This window comes from Pan troglodytes, chromosome 16, assembly GCF_028858775.2.
Source record: "Pan troglodytes isolate AG18354 chromosome 16, NHGRI_mPanTro3-v2.0_pri, whole genome shotgun sequence".
NCBI lineage: Eukaryota > Metazoa > Chordata > Mammalia > Primates > Hominidae > Pan > Pan troglodytes.
Window position 1 is genome coordinate 51,595,110 of NC_072414.2, and position 24,173 is coordinate 51,619,282.

Genomic DNA, 24,173 nt, shown 5'->3' on the forward strand with positions numbered 1-24,173 from the left:
GCCACTGCACTCCAGCCTGGGCAACAGAGTGAGACAACATCTCAAAAAAAAAAAAAAAAAAAAAAAAAAAAAGCCTTTTGAGGCTTAGGAACCAAGCCAAGAACTCGCAATCAGATTGTGCCTGTAATGCCTGTATGGGTTGGATGATTTTCTCTCCTTCCAAGGTCCCCCAAATATCTTGAGTTTCATGGGTGTATGAGAAAGTGATATTATTTACTTACCACAAGGCTAGGAACACTGTAAGGTAGACATGTGGACAAGACATAAGGCCAGTTTTTCCAAGGCCTTCTATTGGCTTTATAAAATCAACGTCTGTTCCTTACAATTGTCTGGTCATGGGCCGGGCATGGTGGTTCGTGCCTGTAATCTCAGCACTTTGAGAGGCCAAGGTGGTGGAGTCGCTTGAGGCCAGGAGTTTGAGACCAGCCTGGGTAACATAGTGAGACTCCATCTTTACAAAAATTTAAGAAAATTAGCTGGGCATGGTGACACATGCCTGTAGTTCCAGCCTCTTGGGAGGCTGAGGTGGGAGGATGGCTTGGGCCCAGGTGGTTGAGGCTTCAGTGAGCTATGATTGTACTACTGCACTCCAGCCTGGATGACAGAGTAAGACCCTGTCTCAAAAAATTGACTGGTTATATTCAAAGGTACAACATTTCAGGGAAAGTCTTGGTGATATAACTAGTGTTCTCAATTCCTTTTATAGGAACAGATTCTCATGGAATGTATGCAGATAACTATAATGCCATAAAAAAAGAATAATCATGAATAGTTTCCAAATTTTGGAGAGATCAGGTAGGGAGAAAAGCAAATATCAAAAATATACTTCACATTGCTGTAAGCTATAGATAGCTTAAAAGAAAAAACACATAAAAACAATCATCAGTGTTTCAAATAAAAATTCAAAAAATCATAATCTTTCCTTAGTTCAGTCCCATGTAATTAATTCTTATCTTGCTTAATGTTATGTTAGCATTTTTGAGTCCAGATTTTACTAGAGTTCTGGAAGTTCAGGCCAATGGTATGAACTCAAAATTACTAGAAAGCTGTTATTTGTCAGAGTTCTTTTTGTTCTTTTTACATATCTTCTGAAGACATAACACTTTAGGATTTGTAAAGGGCTTTCAGAAATAAAAGCATCAGAATAAAGTAATTGTGGACATGCCGATTTAAAATGACCATGTTTAAAGATCTGGTGAGAGCTCATTATAACATAATTGACAAGGATATTTGGTTATTTTTGTGGCCCATAACAATTTAACATAATCAGAAGTATGACCTATAACATATACCAAGAAATAAAAGATTTCTAGGCATCTGAGTTTTAGAAGACATATGTTAATAACATTTCCATAGAAATATAACTCAAAAAAAGTTAAACACCATGTTTTATAAATGACAGTGTTTCCTATATAATTTTAACATATCAAATAAGCCTATTGGTTTAATGTCCTTTTGTGCTTTTAGGGGTTCTTCTGGAATGTTTAAAAAGTTAGCTTGAAGTCAAGACAATTTCGATTCTGGGAAGTTTGTCAGAAATAAAGGTTTAAAACACTGGATCAAAAATAGGACCACAGATCATTATGAAATAATATTCATTTAACTACAGTGATTAAAAGAATTTAATAGCAAATATAGGAAGCTACGCAGTTGTAGAAAAACCTTAACTCTTCTAATATTTGGCTGCCCTAAGTAATCAAAGACCCAATAAAGAAAACAGGCCGGGTGCAGTAACTCATGCCTGTAACCGCAGCACTTTGGGAGGCCGAGCCAGGAGCATCATTTGAGCCCAGGAGTTTCAGACCAGACTGGACAACATAGCAAGACTCTGTCTCTACAAAAAAAATAAGAAAAAAAAAAGCCAGGTGTGGTGGTACACAACCTTAGTTCTAGATACTTGGGAGGCCAAAGTGGGAGGACTGCTTGAACCCGGGAGTTGAAGGCTGCAGTAAGCTGTGATCCCGCCACTGCACTCCAGCTCGGGAGACAGAGGAAGACCCCATCTCAGAAAGAAAGAAAAAAAATATGAAGCACAGGAAGCAATCTTGATAAATTTACTCTTTCTCTGTGTACTGAGAAGGTGAACAAAATTCTTTTACTTATCCATACTGCACAAACATTTTTTTTATTTTAAAACTTTATTTTTAGATAGTAGATAGGGGAAGTAGAATATATAGTTAGCAGGGGCTCAAGAAAAAGGGATTCAGTCTACTGGGAGGTTCCCTGTGGGAGAAGCACATCCAAGAGAGAAATACAGAGGCCTTTTAAAAAAAGCACAGGGTATTCAAGCTATCTATCTATCTATCAAATATGCTTATTGGTTTTTTATATATAGGTAGTATATAGTATATATATAATATATAGTGTATATTTATATATAGTATATATTTAGTGTACACACAAATTATATAAATATATGGTATATATACTAAATTATATAATATATAGTATATATACATCTGTGTGTATATATATGTGTGTGTATATATATGTATGTATATATATAGAGAGAGTACACATACTTTGGGAGAAGACAGGATTGAGAGATGGGTTCAGAGAGACCTTGAGGCTGCTTCTTTAGTTCAACGTGTCAAAATGTCAAATTTCTGTGCCCCAGCAGTTACCATTCCCACCATCCATCTCCAAATCTTTGTCATCATCCTGCCTGGTATAGGTAGGAGGAAAATGATGACTCACCAGAATGATCAGGACACTTGTGGTTGAGACTTCTTTGTTTTGCACAGGTACAAGTCAATATTCAAACTCGCTTTGGAACATTTTTATGGCTTTCTCTGAAATGTGATTAACAAGGTTAAATACCCAGCCCTTGATATCTTTCTACTATGCAAGAGAGTTTTTAATTTCATAGCAATAAATATTTATTGCTTCCTGGTTCATTTCTGGGATTTATGCTCAGCACTTGTGGGAAGATGATGGGTTCAGACTGCATCAGCTAGGGCTGTCATTGGCACCTGTCTTCTCCCTGCTGTTCTCCCTGTAACCTGTACCTCTGCCCCTACTGCCAGCTTTCCCCAATTATATCTGAACTACTTTTAAAATTTTCATTTGTTTTCTTTGACTATTCTTGTTTTTGAGAAATCTGTGGGTACTATCATGCTTCCTGGAAAAATCGCAGCCTTTGAATAACTACTGCAGTAAGACTGCAATAAGATAAATTTCCCAGGAAGTGGGGGTGGTTGTCTTGCTTAATTGATTTTTTTCTAATGTCCTTCTGATTAGGTAGAAAACCTTTTAAAAAATACTCAGGTGAGGGCTGAGGGGGTGGTGGCTCATGCCTGTAATCTTGGCACTTTGAGAGGCCAAAGCAGGCAGATCACTTGAAGTCAGGAATTTGAGACCAGCCTGGTGAACATGGTGAAACCCCATCTCTACCAAAAAATACAAAAAATAGCCAGGCAAAAAAATTAGCTGGGCGTGGTGGCACATGCCTGTAGTCTTAGCTACTCGGGAGGCTGAGGTGGGAAGGTGGGAGACTCTGTTTTTTTTTTTTTTTTTTTTTGAGACGGAGTCTTGCTCTGGGGAGACTCTCTTGAGCCTGGGAGGTGGAGATTGCAGTGAGCTGAGATCCCGCCACTGTGCTCCATCCAGCCTGGGCAACAGAGTGAGATCCTGTCTCAAAAAACAAACCAACAAAAAACCCTCAAACAAACAAAAACAAAAACTCAAGTGAAATATTTGTGAAAGGGAGAAGTCTACTTTCCTTGGAAAATAGATGGTTGAACATTACCATTAAGAAAAATTATTTAAAAGCTGGAAATGAGCAAGTTGGGCAGCATAGCATAGTCTTGCAGTATCATATAAGGGCATCCAAGGATTTTTATTTATTTATTTTTTTGAGACACAGTCTCCCTCTGTCACTCAGGCTGGAGTGCAATGGTGTGATCTCAGCTCACTGCAAGCTCCACCACCCGGTTCAAGTGATTTTCCTGCTTCAGCCTCCTAAGTTGGCTGGGTTTACAGGTGTGCACCACCACACCTGGCTAATCTTATTTTTGGTAGAGATGGGGTTTCACCATGTTGGTCAGGCTGGTCTCCAACTCCTGACCTCGTGATCCACCCGCCTCAGCCTCCCAAAGTGCTGGGATTACAGGCGCCTGGCCATTTTTTTTTTTTTTTTTTTGAGGTGGTGTCTTGCTCTGTCACCGAGGCTGGAGTGCAGCGGTACAGTGTTGGCTCACTGCAACATTTGCCTCCCAGGCTCAGCCTCCAGAGTAGCTGAGATTACAGGCACCTGCCACCACAGCAGGCTAATTTTTGTATTTCTATTAGAGATGGGGTTTCATCATGTTGGCAGGCTGGTCTTGAACTCCTGACCTCAAGTGATCCACCCACCTCGGCCTCCCAAAGTATTGGGATTATAGGCATGAGCCACTGTGCCTGGCCCTAAGGATGTTTTAATTATCTAGGGCAAAGCTTCTTAGTCTTCACACCAGTGACATTTTGAGCTGGATAATTCTTAGTTGTAAAGAGCTCTCCTGTTCATTGTAGGATGTGCAGCATCATCTATGGCCTCCACGCACAAGATGCCAGCAGACACCACCTCCTGTGACCAAAAATGTCTCCAGACAATGTCGAATGTGCCCTAGGGAGGCAAAATCACCCCTGGTTGAGAACCACTGATCAGGGAGAATGCACCTTTGACTTTGCTATTTGCTAATAATAAACATGTTAAATGGCCAGAAAGCACTGTGTCTAACTTTAGCTAACTCAAGCTCAGTAAAAGTATATGTTAACTTGCAGATTTTGTTTGGTAGAGATACAAATAATGTATATCCGGTAGAAGAGAAGGGCTCAAATGTTATGATTTTATATGGCCCTATAAGACATTAGCCAGTTCTATGTCTAAGCTAGGAACTTTATTCCAACATTCTTTTATAAATGTCTAGAAATACTTCGTTTCTCAAGGTGCCCTTTGAATCAGCTTTACTATCTTACTTCTTCCCTCATTAATTAGTAAGTTGAGTAAGTTTTTGACATCTTCAATGCATATTAGTAAAGAGTCAAGTTTTAAACTTCTGTGAAAATTATAATTTAGCATGATCGAATTTTCTCTCTGGGCTGACATGAGCTGGGGCTGCCAATCATAATATTTGAGCATTTCTCTTCTACTGGGCATAAATTATTTGTATCTCTACCAAACAAGATCTTCAAGTCAAAGGTACATTCTCCCTGATTAATGGTTCTCAACCAGGGGTGATTTTGTCTCCCTAGGGTACATTTGACATTGTCTGGAGACATTTTTGGTCACACCTCGGGGTAGGAGGTGGTATCTGCTGGCATATTATGGGTGGAGGCTATAGATGATGCTGCATATCCTACGATGAACAGGATAGCTCTTTACAACAAAGAACTATCTAGCTCAAAATGTCATTGTTGGCCAGGCACAGCAGCTCATGCCTGTAATCCCAGAACTTTGGGAGGCCAAGGTGGGCAGATCACTTGAGGTCAGGAGTTCGAGACCAGCCTGGCCAACATGGCGAAATTCTACGAAAATTAGCTGGGCGTGGTGGCGTGTGCCTGTAATCCTAGCTACTGGGGAGGCTAAGGCAGGAGAATGACTTGAACCCTGGAGACAGAGGTTGCAGTGAACTGAGATCATGGTATTGCACTCCAGCGTGGGTGACAGAGCCAAAAAAGAAAAAAAAGTCATTGTGAAACTTGGGTCATAAGTCTCCTACCTTTCAGATTTGGCTTTCAATTTTTCTCAAATCTGTGTGGTGCTTTTAGATCCTTCTTGTCTCTCACAACCCGGTCAGCTTATCCCTAGCATCACTGATCTGGTAGGGTCCTCACCATTTCTACCCAAACTATTGCAGTATCTCCCCAGCTAGCCTCTTCACTTCCTGCCTTTCTTTTTTCTTTTTCTTTCTTTCTTTTTTTGTTTTTTGAGAGGGAGTCTCGCTCAGTCACCCAGGCTGGAGTGCAGTGGTGCTATCTCGGCTCAGTGCAACCTCTGCCTCCTGGGTTTAAGCAATTCTCCTGTCTCAGCCTCCCAAGTAGCTGGGACTACAGGCGCATGCCACCATGCCCAGCTAATTTTTATATTTTTAGTAGAGATGGGGTTTCAGCTGGGCGTGGTGACTCACGCCTGTAATCCTAGCGCTTTGGGAGGCCAAAGCGGGTGGATCACTAGGTCAGGAGTTTGAGACCAGCCTGGCCAACATGGTGAAACCCCATCTCTACAAAAGATACAAAAAATTAGCCAGGTGTGGTGGCATGCACCTGTAAATCCTAGCTACTGGGAAGGCTGAGGCAGGAGAATCACTGGAACCTGGGAGGCAGAGGTTGCAGTGAATCAAGATTGTGCCATTGCACTCCAGCCTGGGCAACAGGGCGAGACTCCGTCTCAAAAAAAAAAAAAAAAAAGAGATGGGGTTTCACCATGTTGGTCAGGCTGGTCTCGAACTCCTGACCTCAGGTGATCTACCTGCCTTGGCCTCCCAGACTGCTGGGATTACAGGTGTGAGCCACTGTGCCCAGCCACTTCCTGCCTTTTGTGCCATCCTTTCATCCTTGCTGAGCTCTGCTACCAACTAAGGATTCTCAAAACATGGTTCTGACATGTTGCTCCGAGACAAAGATGCCAGGGAGCAGCATCACAGAATTTCTGATCTGAAAGAGCTAGTCTTTTAGATTCAGGTTTAGGGGTTCCAGTTTCTACACCCTGAGGAAACTGAGACCCAGAGAAGACAAGTGGCTGATTAAAGTCACACAGGGAAGAGAATATTGTATAGTCAGGTTGAAAGGGCCCTAGACAGTTCCTAGAAATTGACATTGTGCATAAATCCCGGATATTATTCTGCTCCCCATTCATTTCGGTTGGAAAGTACAAGGCAGAAAATGTTCCCACTAAACGAGTGTGGAGAAAGGGGTGCCAAGTAATTAAGACTTCCCTGGTTTCAGTCAGCACCTTCTAGATAAGTCTTTCATTATGAAAAACCACACACTGCTTAATCTGTCTTCCTGTGGCCTTAGGATCCTGCCTGCTTTAACCTCAACAAGCTCTGGGTTCCTTATTCTGCCACTCATTTGATTGTGCAGTTGGTTTTTCCTGATACTCCCATAATTAATTCTGTTTGCTTTTCATTGTATGTTCCTGCTTTCTTCCAGCTCTCTGGCCTCCCAGTCTACTTCCGTCTTTCTGTACTAACAACACCTTCTAGCCTCTGCTTTTTTGGATTTTCCCACAAAGAACTAACAAGTTGAGTTAAGCCCCTTAATTAACATTTTTTTTAAATCCACATGTATAATTGGATTAGCTTGGTGTTTGATGCACTTTATTTTTGCACACTTGCACAGACTGTAATAAGTATCCCATTGGATTGTTGGGGAACAGGAAGCTGACTGGAGCCCACAAGAGTGTCTTATATAAATAGCACCCAAGGTATGTGGACTCTGCCACTCAGAATGTGGCCAAGATTAGATGTTTCCCGTTAGAGGTAATAAAATTCCATGTTTATATCAATTAAGATTGGGTTGTTTGCTTCCTTTTTCAAATGAATTAGATAACTTTCCTCTACAAAATCACTGGCAGTGTGCGCTTATTCAAAATCAGTGACTGGTGTTTTACATTATCCAAAAACAAATGTATTTTCGGAACTCAGTGGCATGTCAGGGCAGCTCTGTTTCCTTAGGTCTGCATCACTCTCTCCGCTATTGGTATTTGGCATTTTTTGGAAGTGCCAAGCTAAAAGGCCAAAAGCTTTCTTTTTCTTTTTTCTCTTTCTTTCTTTCTTTCTTTTTTTTTTTTTTTTGAGATGGAGTCTCACACTGTTGCCCAGGAAGGAGTGCAGTGGCATAATCTCGACTCACTGCAACCTCCGCCTCCCAGGTTCAAGTGATTCTCCTTTCTCAGCCTCTTGAGTAGCTGGGATTACAAGCGCGTGCCAGCACGCCTGGCTAATCTTTTGTATTTTTAGTAGATACGGGGTTTCACTGTGTTGGCCAGGCTGGTCTCGAATGCCTGACCTCATGATCCACCCGCCTTGGCCTCCCGAAGTGCTGGGATTACAGGCGTGAGCCACCGAGCCCGGCCTTTTTTTTTTTTTTTTTTTCTAAATGAGACAAGGTCTCACTCTGTCCCCCAGACTGGAGTGCAGTGGCACAATCACAGCTCACTGCAGCCTTCACCTCTCAGGCTCAAGCTATCCTCCTACCTCAGCCTCCCAAATAGTCAGGACAATAGGCATATGCCACCCCACCTGGCTAATTTTTTTGTGTTTTTTTTTTTTTTTTTTTTTTTGTAGAGACAGGGTTTTACCGTGTTGCCCAGGCTGGTCTCAAACTTCTGGCCTCAAGGGATCCACCCACCTCAGCCTCCCAAAGTGCTGAGATTACTAGCATGAGCTACTGCGCCCCACCACAAAGCTTTATTTCAAAGCACAGCTGTTTTGTTCCAGCATGATCATTGCCTTTCCTACTTCATTTCATACATCAAAATATATTCTGGGTGGATCCAGAATTTAAGTATTAAAAAATCATAAAAATTGTTAAAAGAAAATGTGAGTGAATATGTATATGACTCTGGAATGGAAATGGGTTTTCTAAGCATTATATTGAAGCTCAGAAGTCAAAAGGAAAGTGTGGATAAATTTGGCTACACAAAATCAATGCAATCTTCTATATATTAACTGTTGCCCCTAGGAAATAACCCCATAAAACATAGTCAAAGATGAACAGTACACTAGGATACAATGTCTACAAAACCAGAACAAAGAGGGAATAGCCATTAAGCTGAAAGAACTCTCACAGATTAATAAAAAACAGCGAACAATCCAATAGGAAAATATGCAGAAAAAAGTTAATAGTAAAGAAATTTAAAAGGCTAAGGTGGGAGGATTGCTTGAAGCCAAGAGTTCTAGACCATCCTGGGTAACATAGCAAGACCTCGCCTTTACACGTTTTTTTTTTTTTTAGTTAGCTGGGTGGGGTGGAATCCACCTGTAGTCCCAGGTACTCAGGAGGCTGAGGAGGAAGGATGGCTTGAGCCCAGGAGTGCAAGGCTGCAGTGAGCCGTGATCTTGCCACTGCACTCCAGCCTGAGTGGCAAAGTGAGACCCTGTCTCTAAAAAAGAAAAAAATAAGAAATGCAAATGGTCCCCCAAACTATGAAAAAATGCTCAAGCTTACTACTAATCAAAGAAACAGATTAAAACTACAGTGATATGTCATTATTTAATTTATTGATTGTGGAAAGACAAAAGTACCAGATGATACCAGAGGATGACAAGGGGTAAACAGGTACTTTATTTTATTTATTTCTTAAACATTATCTTTTTTTTTTTTTTGAGAGAGCCTGTCACCCAGGCTGGAGTGCAGGGATACAATCTCAGCTTACTGCAGCCTTGACCTCCTGGGCTCCAGTGATCTTCCCGCCTCAGCCCCCCAAGTAGCTGGGATTACAGTTGCATACCACCACTCCCACCTCTGCCTCCCAAAGTGCTAGGATTACAGGTGTGAGCCACCATGACCAACCAACAGGTACTTTTGTATTAAGTGGATAAAACCTTTTGAGAAGTATCAAACACTTTTAAAGCTGTGACCCAGAAATTATACTTCTAATAATTCTATAAAAGTAGCTGCACAAATATATATACACATGTATTTTATAAAATTTAAATGTAGACACAGCTTTCAATATATGTGTATATTTTAATACAGCTATTTTTGTAATTAGAAATGCATTGTAAATAACTACTTTTTATTAAAAACACGATTATTTAAATATACTGTAACTCAAGCATAACTGAAGGGGTAATCTGTGGCCTTTAAAAACAAGGTAGTTTTAGTGTGTTGTCCAGGGTGTTGAAAAAAATGAAAAAAGAAAAATGTAGCTTTCAATGTACTACCATGGAATGACTTTCAGTATATTGTCAAGAGAAAAACTTTCAAAAAAGCAGGTAAAATATTGAGTTTTTGTAAAATAATAATATGTTGACTGCTGTTGACATGCTTTTTTCTGTAAGTTTCTTCACCAGGAGAGCATGAGTCACTAGGGTACTGAATGAAATGTGTCTTAGAATTCAGAGATCCTTCCTCCTTCGGAGCTGGGCAGTCTCGTCCATCCAACCACTTTCTCACACATTCCACAAACAGTTACGTGTTCCCCAGGCAATGAGTGTGAGGCTAAGCAAACTGACCTTGAAGCTGGATTCCCTGAGCATGAATTCGTCAGTGTTACTCTGGGCAAGTTACTTTTTCCAGATAGGATCCACTTTATCTATCTTTATGGTTGAAGAAACAGGCACAGGGAAGAGAAAGGTTATATCCAAGGGAGTTCCCCAGCCAGGAAGTAGCAGAGCCTGATCTAGAATTGTACTAGGAGTTGGCCAGCCTGACTAGGAATTATTTTACTTGCAGTGTGGGCAGCTGGAGTGGAGTGGAGAAGTGGGTAGGCCTGGCACTTCTCTGCCAGGGTATAAATTCTGGCTCTGCCACCTACCAGTTGTTACAACTTTGAATAAGTTACTCAGTGTCTCTGTGCCTTATAGGATTTGTTGTGAGAACTAAATGTTAGGTGCTTGGAACAGCATTTGGCACATACTTAGACTCAGTATATCTTAGTTGTTGTTATTTGTAAGATACTAGGGATTAAAAAGTGAACAAGGAAGCATAATCCTTGTACTGGAGGAACTGACAACATAGCCAAGTATAGAGTGTGGGAAATACTATGATGAGGAAGCATTTCAGGATGTTGTGAGAGCTAGGAAGAGGGGCTGGGCACGGTGGCTCAGGCCTGCAATCCTAGCACTTTGGGAGGCGGAGGCGGGTGGATCACTTGAGCTCAGGAGTTCGAGAGCAGCCTGGGCAACATGGTGAAAGCCCATCTCTACAAATAAAAAAATTAACTGGGTATGGTGGTACACACCTGTACTTCAAGCTATCTGGGGGGCTGAGGCAGGAGGATGCTTGAGCCCAAGAGGTGGAGGTCACTGTGAGGTGAGCTGAGATCACGCCATTGCATTCCAGCTGGGTGGCAGTGTGACGCTGTCTTTAAAAAAAAAAAAAAAAAAAAAGCTAGGAAGAGGTGCGTCCAACCCCGGGGAGGGTCATGGGAGGCTGCCTAGAGGAAGTCACAGGCAAGCTGAGGAGTCAGAGAGAACAGCCTGAATCAAAGTCCAGAGATGATAAAGAGCCTGGTTATTTTCAGAAGCCAAAGGGAAGGCAAGAGAAATACCTGAGCACACACTGAGACAAGGCCAGGCATTGTGACTCGAGGCTGAGGCCACTGTGTTGGACCTTCAGCTCAGTGGTTCCTGCTTCTCCTGTTGTTTGTCTGGCTGATCTCTGCTCACCCATCAAGTATTAGCCTAAATGCCACTTCCTCCAGGATGTCTTCCAGGAACCCAAGCTTCCCACAGTTTATGTCCTCTTGCTGCAGGAACCATTGGTACTTTTAGTGCTTTTTGTACTTTATTGTTATTGCTAGATTGTTGCTCTTTCCTTCTATGAATGCCTATACAAGTGTATTTCATAGAAGTTATTTACTAACACATACCCATTAGTATGCTCAGGTCATAAGTGCGATAACAGAGGCAGAGGGAGAATCTAGGAGTTTCAGGGACAGGATTTTCCATAACCATTCTAACATGGGCTCTAGTCCACAACCAGGCCAGACTCCAGCTGCTGTTCCAGAGCCCCCTGGGCAGGGCCATGGCAGGAAACACTGCTCAAAGACAAAGCTCATCTCTGATGAGCTGGAACTATATTATATGACAGCCGGAAGGTACTGAGAACCAAATCAGTCTGTTCAACCTCCCACCTGTGCAGTTTTACCCTGTGCCACCCTGGCAGGGAGAGATGAGAAGAGGCCCACGACTGGCTCCTACGGGTCTGCCCTCTTCCTCCTCACCTTCTCCTCTGCTCCCCACCTAGAAAGGTAGACTGTCTGCCCAGGCCCAGCACAAGGTCTCAATGATCCATGCCTGAAGGATAGCAATGACCACAACTACACACATGCACTTTTCCAGGGATCCAGAGTGTGCAGTTGATAGGACATTACAGGTTGGGGGGCACAGAAATACTTTTCTCGTTTGATACTGTAGGGGCCTTGGGAAACGGTTCCTTCCACCTACTAAAGGTTTGCGGATGATGAGCTGACAAAGGGTAAATTAATAGGAGAAAAAGGCACACAAAACATTTAATGTGTATGTGGACATAGAAGCCATACACAATGTATAAGACTCAAAAAGGGGCCAGATAGTTGAGACTTAAGTAGTGTCTTTGTAGGGGAAAGATGTATGGACCCAGGACAAGATATTTTATGAATGATTCTCTTTGGGAGCTGAATGAGACAAGTTAGGAGAAGGTGAGGGGTGGAACTGCACAGGAACAAAGGTTGTCTTACTATGCAGATGAAGTCCCCCAGTTGACAGCTGGAAGGTACTGAGAACCAAATCAGCCTGTTTTACACTTGCCTCCCTGGCAGGTAGAGAAGAGAAATCTTCCACTGGAGGACTTGTATTGTATTGTATTGTATTGTATTTTTAAATTTCAATAGGTTTTTGGGGAACAGGTGGTGTTTGGTTACATGAATAAGTTCTTTAGTGGTGATTTCTGACATTTCAGTGCACCCATGATCTGAGTAGTGTACACTGTACCCAATGTGTTGTCTTTTGTCTTTCACCCCTCTTCCACCCTTTCCCCCGAGTGCCCAAAGTCGATTCTATCATTCTTCTGCCTTTGTGTCCTCATAGCTTAGCTCCTACTTATAAGTGAGAACATAAGATGTTTCATTTTCCATTTTTTAGTTACTTCATTTAGAATAATGGTCTCCAGTTCCATCCAAGTTGCTGCAAATGTTATTATTTTATTGCTCTTTTTTTTCTTTTTGAGATAGAGTCTCCCTCTGTCACCCAGGCTGGAATGCAGTGGCACAATCTCAGCTCACTGCAACCCCTGCCTCCTGGGTTCAAGCAATTCTCCTGTCTCAGCCTCCCAAGTAGCAGGGACTACAAGGCACATGCCATTACACCTGGCTAATTTTTGCATTTTTAGTGGACATGGGGTTTCAGCATATTGGTCAGGCTGGTCTTAAACTCCTGAACTCAGGTGATCCACCTGCCTTGGCCTCCCAAAGTGTTGGGATTACAGGCAAGAGTGTATATATACATATATATATATACACACACACACACACACACACACACACACATCCAGGAGTGAGATTGCTGGATCAAATGATAGATCTACTTTCAGTTCTTTAAGGAATCTCCATACTGTTTTCCCTAGTGGTTGTAATATTTTACATTCCCACCAACCAGGTAAAAGTGTTCCCTTTTTACCACATCCATGCCAACATCTATTTTTTTATTTTTTTATTGTGGCCGTTCTTGCAGGAGTATCACATTGTGGTTTCGATTTGCATTTCCCTGATAATTAGTGATGTTGAGCATTTTTTTCATCTATTTGTTGGCCATTTGTATATCTTCTTTTGGAATTGTCTAGTCATATCCTTAGCCCACTTTCTGATGGGATTTTTTTTTTCTTGCTGATTTATTTGAGTTCCTTGTATATTGTGGATATTAGTCCTTTGTGGGATGTATAGATTGTAAAGATTTTCTCCCACTCTGGGTTGTCTGTTAACTCTGCTGATTATTTCTTTAGCTGTGCAGAAGCTTTTTTTTGTTTAATTAGGTGAAAAGTCTCTGTGGATGTGGCAACAACTCCCAGTCTCTTCTCCCCTGGTTAATTTTTTTTTCTTGGTTATTTGATGAGATGGATCTTAAGACAATTGGATTTCTTTTGGGCAGAACATTTTTCTTTTCTTTTCTTAAGATAGAGTCTCCATCTGTCACCAGGCTAGAGTATGGTGGCATGATCATAGCTCACTGCAGCCTGCAATTCCTGAGCTCTAAAGAGATCCTTCCTCCTCAGCCTCCAGAGTAGCTGGGACTATAGGTGTGCACCACTGAGTGGTCAGCTAATTTTTAAAATTTTTGGTTGAAATAAGGTCTTGCTTTGTTGCTCAGGCTGGTCTTAAACTCCTGGCTTCAAGTGATCCTCCTGCCTAGATCTCTCAAAGTACTGGGATTACAGGTTTGAGCCACCACAGCCAGTCTGGAAAGATGTTTTTAGATGAGGAAATTGCAGAGAGAGACAGAGTTTCTCTCAGTGCTTCAGGAAAGAGAATCAGAAAGACAGGGAGGCAGGGAAGGTGAGAGAGAGACCTTTGTTCTGAGACTTACATATCAATTCTCAAAGCACTCAGTATGTCAAAGGGCAGTAGTTTGGGGAATCATTTTCTGCACCCCAACACTGCCAAAACGGATGGCATGAAGAGCCAGTGTTTGTTACTGGTTTTAATATCAATAAAATAAAACTAAAATGGTGTCACATGTTATTTCATTTAATGCATTTTTATATTTTTATATAATTGTTGGCCTGGTGATCCTGTTCCCTTAAAAAAGACAATATCCTTTTTTTGAGATGGAGTCTCACTCTGTCACCCAAGCTGGAGGTGCAGTGGCACCATCTTGGCTCACTGCAACGTCTGCCTCCCGGGTTCAAGTAATCTTCCTGCCTCAGGCTCTGGAGTAGCTGGAATTACAGGTGTGCACCACCACACCCAGCTAATTTGTGTATTTTTAGTAGAGACAGGCTTTTGCCATGTTGGTCAGGCTAGTCTCGAACTCCTGACCTCGAGCGACCCACTCACCTCGGCCTCCCAAAATGCTGGCATTACAGGCGTGAGCCACTGCACCCGGCCCAGTATCCTTTTTATAAGATGAGTGAATGAAGTGGCAATTTGTGGGTGCTAGGTGATGCAAATGTTTGAATTATATTAAGTTGCTATTATTATAAAAACACTCGATTTTTTACATACATAAAAATCACCTTTGCAACTACTAGAGTAACTGCCCAATGGGTTCTTCTTGCCTAGAAAGCGCTGATTTATCAAGATAGGGAAATTGCAACAGAGAAAGAATAATTCATGTAGAGCCGGCTATACAGGAGACTTCAGTTCAAAGTCAGTCGCCTTGAAAACTTTGGGAACTGGGTTTTTAAGGACAATTTGGTGGGTAGGGGCCAGTGAGTCAGGAGTGCTGATTGGTTGGGTTGGAGATGAAATCATAGGCAGTTGAAGCTGTCCTTTTGTGTTGAGTCAGTTTCTGAGCTGGGGGGCCAGGAGACCAGATGAGCCAGTTTATCAATCTGGATGGTGCCTATCAAGGGCTGGGGCTGCAAAACATCTCAAGTAATTATCTTAGGTTTTACAATAGTGACATTATCCCCAGGAGCAATTTGAGGAGAGTCAGAGTCTTAGAGCCTCCCAGCTGCATGACTCCTAAGTTATAGTTTTTAATCTTGTGGCTAATTTGGTAGCTCCACAAAGGCAATCTAGTCCTCAGGCAGGAAGGGGGTTTGTTTTGGGAAAGGGCTGTTATTATCTTTGTTTCAAAGTTAAACTATAAACTAAGTTCCTCCTACAGTTAGTTTGGCCTCCACCAAGGAATGAACAAGGACAACCTGGAAGTTAGAAGCAAGATGGAGTCAGTTAGGTCACATCTCTTTCACTGTCATAATTTTCTGAGTTAACGATTTTGCAACAGCGATTTCGCTAGTATCCAGTTAGACATAAATACACTCATACACACTGTGGGGGCCATAGGCTCTTGGTCTCCTAAAGGTTCACTGAAAAATTACTGATGAGGCAGATTGATTAGAAGGAGAAAAAGGCATGCAAATTTACTTAACATGTATACATGGGAACTTTCAGAATGAAGATCCAACCTTTTAATAAACCACAGAAGCTTATATACCATCTTGAGGTTACAGAAGGAATGGGGGCTTGAATCCTGGTAAAAAAGATTATGGGATGGGGAGAAGAGGAATTCTAGGGAGGGTCAACAAATGGTTCTTAGGAAGAATGAATGGATCTGGAACAGAGATTAACTTGTAAATAGTTTTCCTTGGAGGCCATGCGGTGACTCATGCCTGTAATCCCAGCACTTTGGGAGGCTGAGGCAGGTGGGTCATCTGAGGTCAGAAGTTCGAGACCAGCCTGGCCAGCATGGTGAAACTCTGTCTGTACTAAAAATACAAAAAATTAGCTGGGCGTGGTAACAGGGACCTGTAATCCCAGCTACTTGGGAGGCTGAGGCAGGAGAATTGCCTCAACCCAGATGGTGATTGCAGTGAGCCAAGATCACACCATTGCACTCCAGCCTGGGTAACAAGAGCAAAACTCTGTCTGGGAAAAAAAAAAAAAAAACACAACAACAAAAAAAGTTTTTCTTGGAATTTAAATGGTCCTTGGATACAGTCATTATACTTATTTTATTTTATTTATTTTATTTTATATTTTATTATTTTATTTTATTTTATTTTAATTTTTTTGAGATGGAGTCTTGCTCTGTTGCCCAGGCTGGCGTGCAGTGGTGCAATCTTGGCTCACTGCAAGCTCCACCTCCTGGGTTCACACCATTCTCCTGGCTCAGCCTCCCGAGTAGCTGGGACTACAGGCGCCCGCCACCACGCCCGGCTAATTTTTTTGTATTTTTTAGTGGAGATGGGTTTCACCATGTTAGCCAGGATGGTCTTGATCTCCTGACCTCTTGATCCGCCCACCTCAGCCTCCCAAAGTGCTAGGTTACAGGCGTGAGGCACCGTGCCTGGCCTCATCATACTTTTTAAAGGGTATGCTCATTTGTGGTCACATTTAGAGAAAAAAAAAGTATGTACATTCTAGATAAGTTGTCGAATGGATTTATTTTTACCTGCTGCCCAGATACAGCAAATTTATCAAGACAGGGGAATTGCAATAGAGAAAAAGTAAAGAGTGTGAGGCACATAGAGCCAGCTAAAAAGGAGACTGGTGTTTTATTACTCAAATTAGCCTCTCTGAAAATTCAGAGGGTAGGGTTTTTCAAGGATGGTTTGCAGGGCAGGGAGGTTAGGGGATTGGGTGCTGCTGACTGATTGAGGATGCAGTCATAGGGGTGTGGAGAATGGTACTTGTGGCTGAGTCTACTGCTGGGTATGGGCCAGAGGAGCAGTTAAATCAAAATTCTTGGGTCTTGGGTCATCAGAAATGCAAAAGCCTCAAAGGACATTATCTTACAAAAGCCATCTCATTGGCTTTTGTAAAACCAAAAGCCAGTCTTTGGTTTTATAATAGTGATGTTATCTGCAGGAGTAACTGGGGCAGTTGCAAATCTTGTGACCTCTTGAATAATGGCTGGCAATCATTTAGGCCTACATCTTAGCAGAATTCAGCTCCTCTCATCCTGCTAATGTGGTGTCTTTCATTAGTTTTATGAAGCTGGTTTAGTTTTGGGGAAGGGCTGTTATAACTTAAACTATAATCCAAATTTCTTTGAAAGTTAGCTTGGCCCAAGCCCAGGAATGACCAAGGGCAGTTTGCAGAGTAAAGGAAAGATGGGGGTTGGTTAGATCAGAGCTTTTTCACTGTCGTCATTTTCTCATTGTTACAATTTTTGCAAAGGCAGTTTCAAAAATATTTTGGGAGTGTTGGTTTCTGAGCTCCAACACACACACGCATCCACTCACACACAATTCTTTCCTTAATAAAGACTAGATGTGTTTGCATAGGCCTGTGAAGAGGTTTAAGAAAAAAACATTGACTCCTGTAATCAAAGAGAGTACTATTTTGTATTTTCTAAAATGATTTTAAAATAACTTAAACATAATGCTAAATTATGATGTAGAGCTAGAGAACAAAAAGCATGTGTATTCTAGATAAGTTACAAAACTGATGAAACAAACTGGCAGTAATCACAGAATCCAGTGATTAATGTTTTGACGCATTACTTTCTGGACATTTTCCTGAAATGTGCTCTTAAGAAACAGAAGATGGTTGTAGTGAAACTGCCTTTGCAAAAATTATAAGTAGTAAGGGAAATCAAACATAATTGACTCCATCTTGCTTCTACCAGGCTAAATTGCTTTTGCTCATTTTTTGTGGAGGCCATAATAGTCCTTTTCTTAAACTTATCCCCTCCTGGTTGAAAGATTGAAACCATGTTATTAAAGACTAATAAAAGGCCACAAGATGAGAATTATGGTGTTACAGGAAAGAGGTCCCAATCCAGACCCCAAGAGAGGGTTCTTGGATCTCATGGAAGAAAGAATTCAGGCTGAGTCCACAGTGCAGAGCAAAAGCAAATTTATTAAGAAAGCAAAGAAATGAAAGCATGGCTACTCCATAGACAGAGCAGCCCTGAGGGCTTCTAGTTCCCCATTTTGATGGTCATTTTGTGATATGCTAAACAAGGGGTGGATTATTGATGCCTCCCCCTTTTAGACCATATAGAGTAACTTCCTGATGTAGCCATGGCATTTGTAAACTGTCAGCACTGGTGGGATTGTAGCAGTGAGGATGACCAGAGATCACTGTCATTGCCATCTTGGTTTTGGTGGGTTTTCGCTGGCTTCTTAACTGCAAACTATTTTATCAGCTAGGTCTTGTTGACCTGTATCTTGTGCTGACCACCTGTCTCATCTGGTGACTTAGAATGCCTTAACCATCTGGGAATGCAGCCCAGTAGGTTTCAGACTCATTTTACTGTGCTCCTATTCAAGATGGAGTTGCTCTGGTTCACATACCTCTGACAATGGGAGGGCCTGAACTTTGCTAAAAAATAGGCATGGTTAAACAATACCCATTAATTGCTTGCTTAGCTTGCTTTTCTATAGCTGCCTGCTGTCCCAGAGTCATAAACCAGAGGTCAAAAGATTGTGACTTCCCAAACTGCTCCTATAGATAACATTACTATTTTGAGACCTTAAAGGGCTGGTTTTTGAGATATTTTTCAGATTTAGTATTTTGGCAGACCAAGAGATACCACCTGGACCTGTGACCAAGAAACTAACTCAACTGGTTCTGTTACCTACAGCTGGGAATTGACTCAGCTGTAGCTTTGATACCCCTATAATTTCATCCTTAACCAATCAGTTGTTTCAGTTCCCTATCCCCCTACCCACCAAAATACCTTTAAAAACCCTGTGATATGGTTTGGCTCTGTCCCCACCCAAATCTCATCTTGAATACTCATGTGCTTTGGAGGGACCCAGTGGGAGGTGATTGAATTATGTGGATGGGTTTTTCCTGCACTGTTCTCATGATATTGAATGAGTCTCTCAAGATCTGATGGGTTAAAAAGGGGAGTTTCCCTGCACAAGCTCTCTTCTCTTATCTGCCACCGTATGAGACATGCCCTTCATCTTCTGCCATGATTGTGAGGCCTCCCCAGCCACGTGGAACTGTAAGTCCAATAAACCTCTTTGTTTTATAAATTGCCTGGCCTTGGGTATGTCTTTATCAGCAGCATGAAAACAGACTAATACATCCTACCTCTGAATTCTTGGGGAGATGGGCTTGAGAAACATCTCTTGTCCCTCTCGTGTGGCTGCCCTGCAATTATTAAACTCTTTCTCTTTCTCAATACTTGCTGTTTTTGGTGTGTTGGCTTTTTCAGAGTAGTAGGCAAAAGTAACCCTTTGGGCTGTAATGGTGGGGTAGAGTAGAGGAAGTAGTGGTAGAGAGAATGAGAACTAGAGTCCATATTCTACACTTCATAGGCCTCACTCAAGCCACTCTTTACTCCTCTGCAATGGAATCACCCAGTGGCTTCTTCCTGCCTACTGTACAGACAAAACCAATTCACTGTGAGACCATGGCATTGCAGTAAGGGAAGCAGTTAATTGACACAAGGCTGGCCATACCATGCAGGAGACACAGTTATTACTCAAATCAACCTCCCTGAAGGCTTGGAGGTTGGGGTTTTTCAAGGATAGTTTGGTAGGCAGGGGGCTAGGGAGTGGGGAATGTTGATAGGTTGAGGATTCCATTATAGGGGTGTGGAAAGTGGTCCTCATGCACTGAGTCATGAGTTGTGGGTCAAGGTGGAGTCAGCCAGTCATCAGAAATGCAAAAGTCTAAAAAGACAGTTCAAAAGGCCAATCTTGGGTTCTGTGATAGTCACGTTATCTATAGGCGTAATTGGAGAATTCACAGATCTTGTGACCTTCAAACATTGGCTTGCTAAGTACACCTACTTTTTAGCAGAATTCAGGCCTCTTTCATAATGCTAACCTTGTGGCCTTTCATTAGTTTTACAAAGGCGGTTTAATTTTTGTAAGGGCTATTATCCTTACTTTAAGGTTAAACTATAGACCAAATTACTCCCATGATTAGCTTGGGCGACACCCAGGAATGAGCGTAGACAGCTTGTGAGGCTAGGTGCAAGATGGAGTCAGCCATATTTGATTTTTTTGCAAATGTAGTTTCAGAAACAAGTGCTTCTTTTTTCTTTCTTTTTTTTTTTTTTTATGTGATTCTAAATGTCCCTGCATTAGGACATGGCATCTCTATGATTTAGGCACTTACGAATGAGTGCTCATGTCAGAGACCTGAAGATGTAATGGTTCCATCAGTTAGTGTTAAGTTTAGCCTAAAACTGCCTTCTTACATGGTTAAGTTTACCCTAAAGGTTTCTTGGTACATAGTGAATTGTAACCTAACTGAATGTGTAAACAGACTATAACAACTATAACCTACTGTTGTACCAATCACTGAGTTTTTACCAATCAAAGGACAACTGTTTAAACCGTATTCCAATAAAGCAAATGCCAAGCTGTAACCAATCTGACTCTTTCTGTAGCTCACTTCCATTTTCTGTAAGTCACTTTTTTTTCACTGTCCATAAGTTATCTTCAATGATAGTACAGGGCTGGAGTCTCTTGGAGCCTGCTCTGGTTCAGGAAGCTGCCTGATTCATGAATTGTTCTTTGCTCGGTTAAACTGTTAAATTTGTCTAAGGTTTTTATTTCAACAATAAGAATTATTTCTCTCTTACCCAAATACAGCCCAGGAGGAGGCAGTTCAGAACTGGTGAAGTGGCTCCGTGGTATTACTATCTTTTAGCTCATGGCTTCTATTCTTTTTTTTTTTTGAGATGGAGTCTTACTCTACTGCTCAGGCTGGAGTGCAGTGGCATGATCTCGGCTCACTGCAACCTCTGCCTTCCAGGTTCAAGCAATTTTCCCTGCCTCAGCCTCCTGAGTAGGTGGGATTACAGGCACCCGCCACCATGCCTGGCTAATTTTTTTTTTTTTTTTTTTTGTATTTCTAGTAGACATAGGGTTTTACCATATTGGCCAGCCTGGTCTCGAACTCTTAACCTCAGGTGATCCACCCACCCACCTCGGCCTCCCAAAGTGCTGGGATTACCGGTGGGAGCCACCATGCCTGGCCTATTCTATACATTTTCTAGAAATTTTAGAACTGTCTTTTTAGATTTAAATCTGAAACTTATGTTTATAGTGTGGGGTAAGGATACAACCTTCTTTTTCCAGATGATTGCCCCAAGCGGGTATTTTCTTTAACCTCTTGTAGCTACTAGCCAGAACTTTCCCTAGAAAATGCAGGAGGCGCCAAGACACATTCTTATTCTTTCTAGACTTCACAAAGACCTACACTCATTTGTTTGCACTATTTTTTAATGATTCCCTCTGGGCTTCCAGTATATTCAATGCATCTCTCTTTGCACTTTTAAGTGGCATCATAAATACGGGTGGCAGCTGGGCGTGGTAGCTCACACTTGTAATCCCAGAACTTTGGGAGGCTGAGGTGGGTGGATCACTTGAGGTCAGGAGTCCTAGACCAGCCTGGGCAATACGGCAAAACCCCGTCTCCACTAAAAATTCAAAAACTAGCTGGGCGTGGTCGTGTGTACCTGTAATCCCAGCTACTGGGGAGGCTGAGGCAGGAGAATTGCTTGAACCTGGGAGGCAGAGGTTGCAGTGAGCTGAGATCGTGCCATTGCACTCCAGCCTGGGCAACAGAGCATGAGACTCTGTCTCAAAAAATAAAAATAAATAAATAAATAAATATAGGTGGCATCATAATGATCTTTTTGCAAATATTTTTCCCACACAGTGCTATGAACTGCTTGAGAGTAGGAACTGCCTTTATTAACTTTGTATCTCTGGTACTTACTATTTAGTAGTTTCCTCAGTAAACAATTGTGTGTTTTGTTTGTTTTTGAGACGGAGTGTTACTCTGTTGCCCAGGCTGGAGTGCAGTGGTGTAATTTCAGCTCACTGCAACCTCTGCCTCCCAGGTTCAAGTAGCTGGGACTACAGAATCCCGTCACCATGCCCAGCTAATTTTTATATTTTTAGTAGAGACGGAGTTTCACCATGTTGGCCAGACTGGTCTCAAATTCCTGACCTCAGGTGATCCACCAGCCTTGGCCTCCCCAAGTGCTGGGATTACAGGCATGAGCCTGCGCACCTGGTTAATAAACAGTTGTTAAATGGAATTTATAAATCAATAAAACATGGCCATATCTTACATACCATTTGTTATTGGTTCCATTTAGAAGTTGATTCCTAATGACACAATAAGAGGCATCTTTTTCTTAAAAAATTTGTTGTATTTTAAAAGATAGGGGTCTTGCTGTGTTGCCCGGGCTGGTCTGAAACTCCTGGCCTCAAGTAATCCTCCCAACTCAGCCTCCCAAAGTGCTGGGATTACAGGGGTAGGCCACCACACCCAGTCATTATGAGGCATCTTAATCTCATTAGCATGTCTCCAAATCCCATCTCAAACTGAGAATGTTTCCTAAACAAAATTAATCCCTTTAAAAATGTTGTTTGGGGGCTGGGCGCCGTAGCTCACGCCTGTGATCCCAGCACTTTGGGAGTCCGAGGCGGGCAGATCACCTGAAGTCGGGAGTTTGAAAGCAGCCTGACCAACATGGAGAAACCCCGTCTCTACTAAAAATACAAAATTAGCTGGGCGTGGTGGTGCATGCCTGTAATCCCAGCTGAGGCAGGAGAATCACTTGAACCCGGGAGGCTGAGGTTGCCGTGAGCCGAGATCGTGCCATTGCACTCCAGCCTGGGCAACAAGAGCGAAAGTCCATCTCAAAAAAAAAAAAAAAAAAAATGTTGTTTGGGTTTCTATTAGCTTCAGCCCTGTAGCATCACATTTTTGCATATAGTTTACTTTAGGGAGATTCTATCCATTAATTCTAGTAGCTACTGTGAAGGCCAAGGGGAAGCTCCCTATCCTTTGAAGCTTCACTGAAAAGTCAACTCACAACTCACAAAAGGCAGGTTAATTGGGGCATGCAAGTTGTATTAACTCACACCTGGGGAGAATCACAGATGGGGTTAGCCGCCCTGCAAGGAGGTTCTGAAGATTATATGCCACCCTGGCAACATAGGTTATGGGAGGAGAGAGGAGAAGAGGAATTCTGTTGATGGGTTTACTAGGGGGAATGAATGGATCAGGGAACAGAGATTAATTTGAGCATTATCGTGTGACCATGTCTGTCCAGGTGTGGTTACACTCTTGGTCTTCAGGGAGGGGAAGAAAAAACAATTGTTCTTGGTGGGTCTGGATTTTTGGCAGATAATAGAAATTAAGCTTCAGAGACAGTGGGTGGGAGGGTTAGAACTTGAGGCTTCTTCAGTAGGTCAAGGTGTCATTTTTGGAACATCAGCTACTGACCCCCAACACTACCAAGAAGCCGTATTTCCACGATTCCAGCACAGTAGTCCCCCCTTATTCTATTTCACTTACCATGGTTTCAGTTATCTGCAGTCAACAATGGTCCAACAATATTTGTGTTTTGAGAGAAGAGAGAGAGAGACCACATACACACAACTTTAACTACAATATAGTGTTACAATGGTTTTATTAGTTGTTGTTAATCTCTTGCTGTGCATAATTTGTAAAACTTTATGACAAGTATGTATGTGTGTCAGGCTGTTCTTGCATTGCTATAAAGAAATACCAGAGACTGGGTCATTTGTAAAGAAAAGAGGTTTAATTGGCTCGTGGTTCTGCAGGTTGTACAAGTATGGAGTCCGCATCTGCTCAGCTTCTGAGGAGGTCTTAGGGAGCTTTTACTTATGGCATTCTAACATGGCGAGAACAGGTGCTTGCACATCACGTGGCAAAAGCAGGAGTGAGTGAGACAGAGAGGTAGAGAGGTGGGGTAGGTGCCCTGCACTTTTTAACAACCAGATCCAATGAGAACTCACTCATTATTGAGAGGACAGCGCCAAGCCATCAAGGATTCACCCCCCTGACCCAAACATCTCCCATCAGGCCCCAACTTCAATGCTGGGGATTGCAATTCAACAAGAATTTGGCAGAAACATGTGTTCAAACTATA

At 42.1% G+C, this 24,173-nt stretch overlaps 1 protein-coding gene across 2 annotated transcripts in view; it reads left to right on the forward strand.

The window, feature by feature from the left end:
* The window catches only part of GCNT3 (glucosaminyl (N-acetyl) transferase 3, mucin type), a 96,667-nt gene that overhangs the window by 60,163 nt on the left and 12,331 nt on the right, over positions 1-24,173 (forward strand). The window lies entirely within an intron of this gene.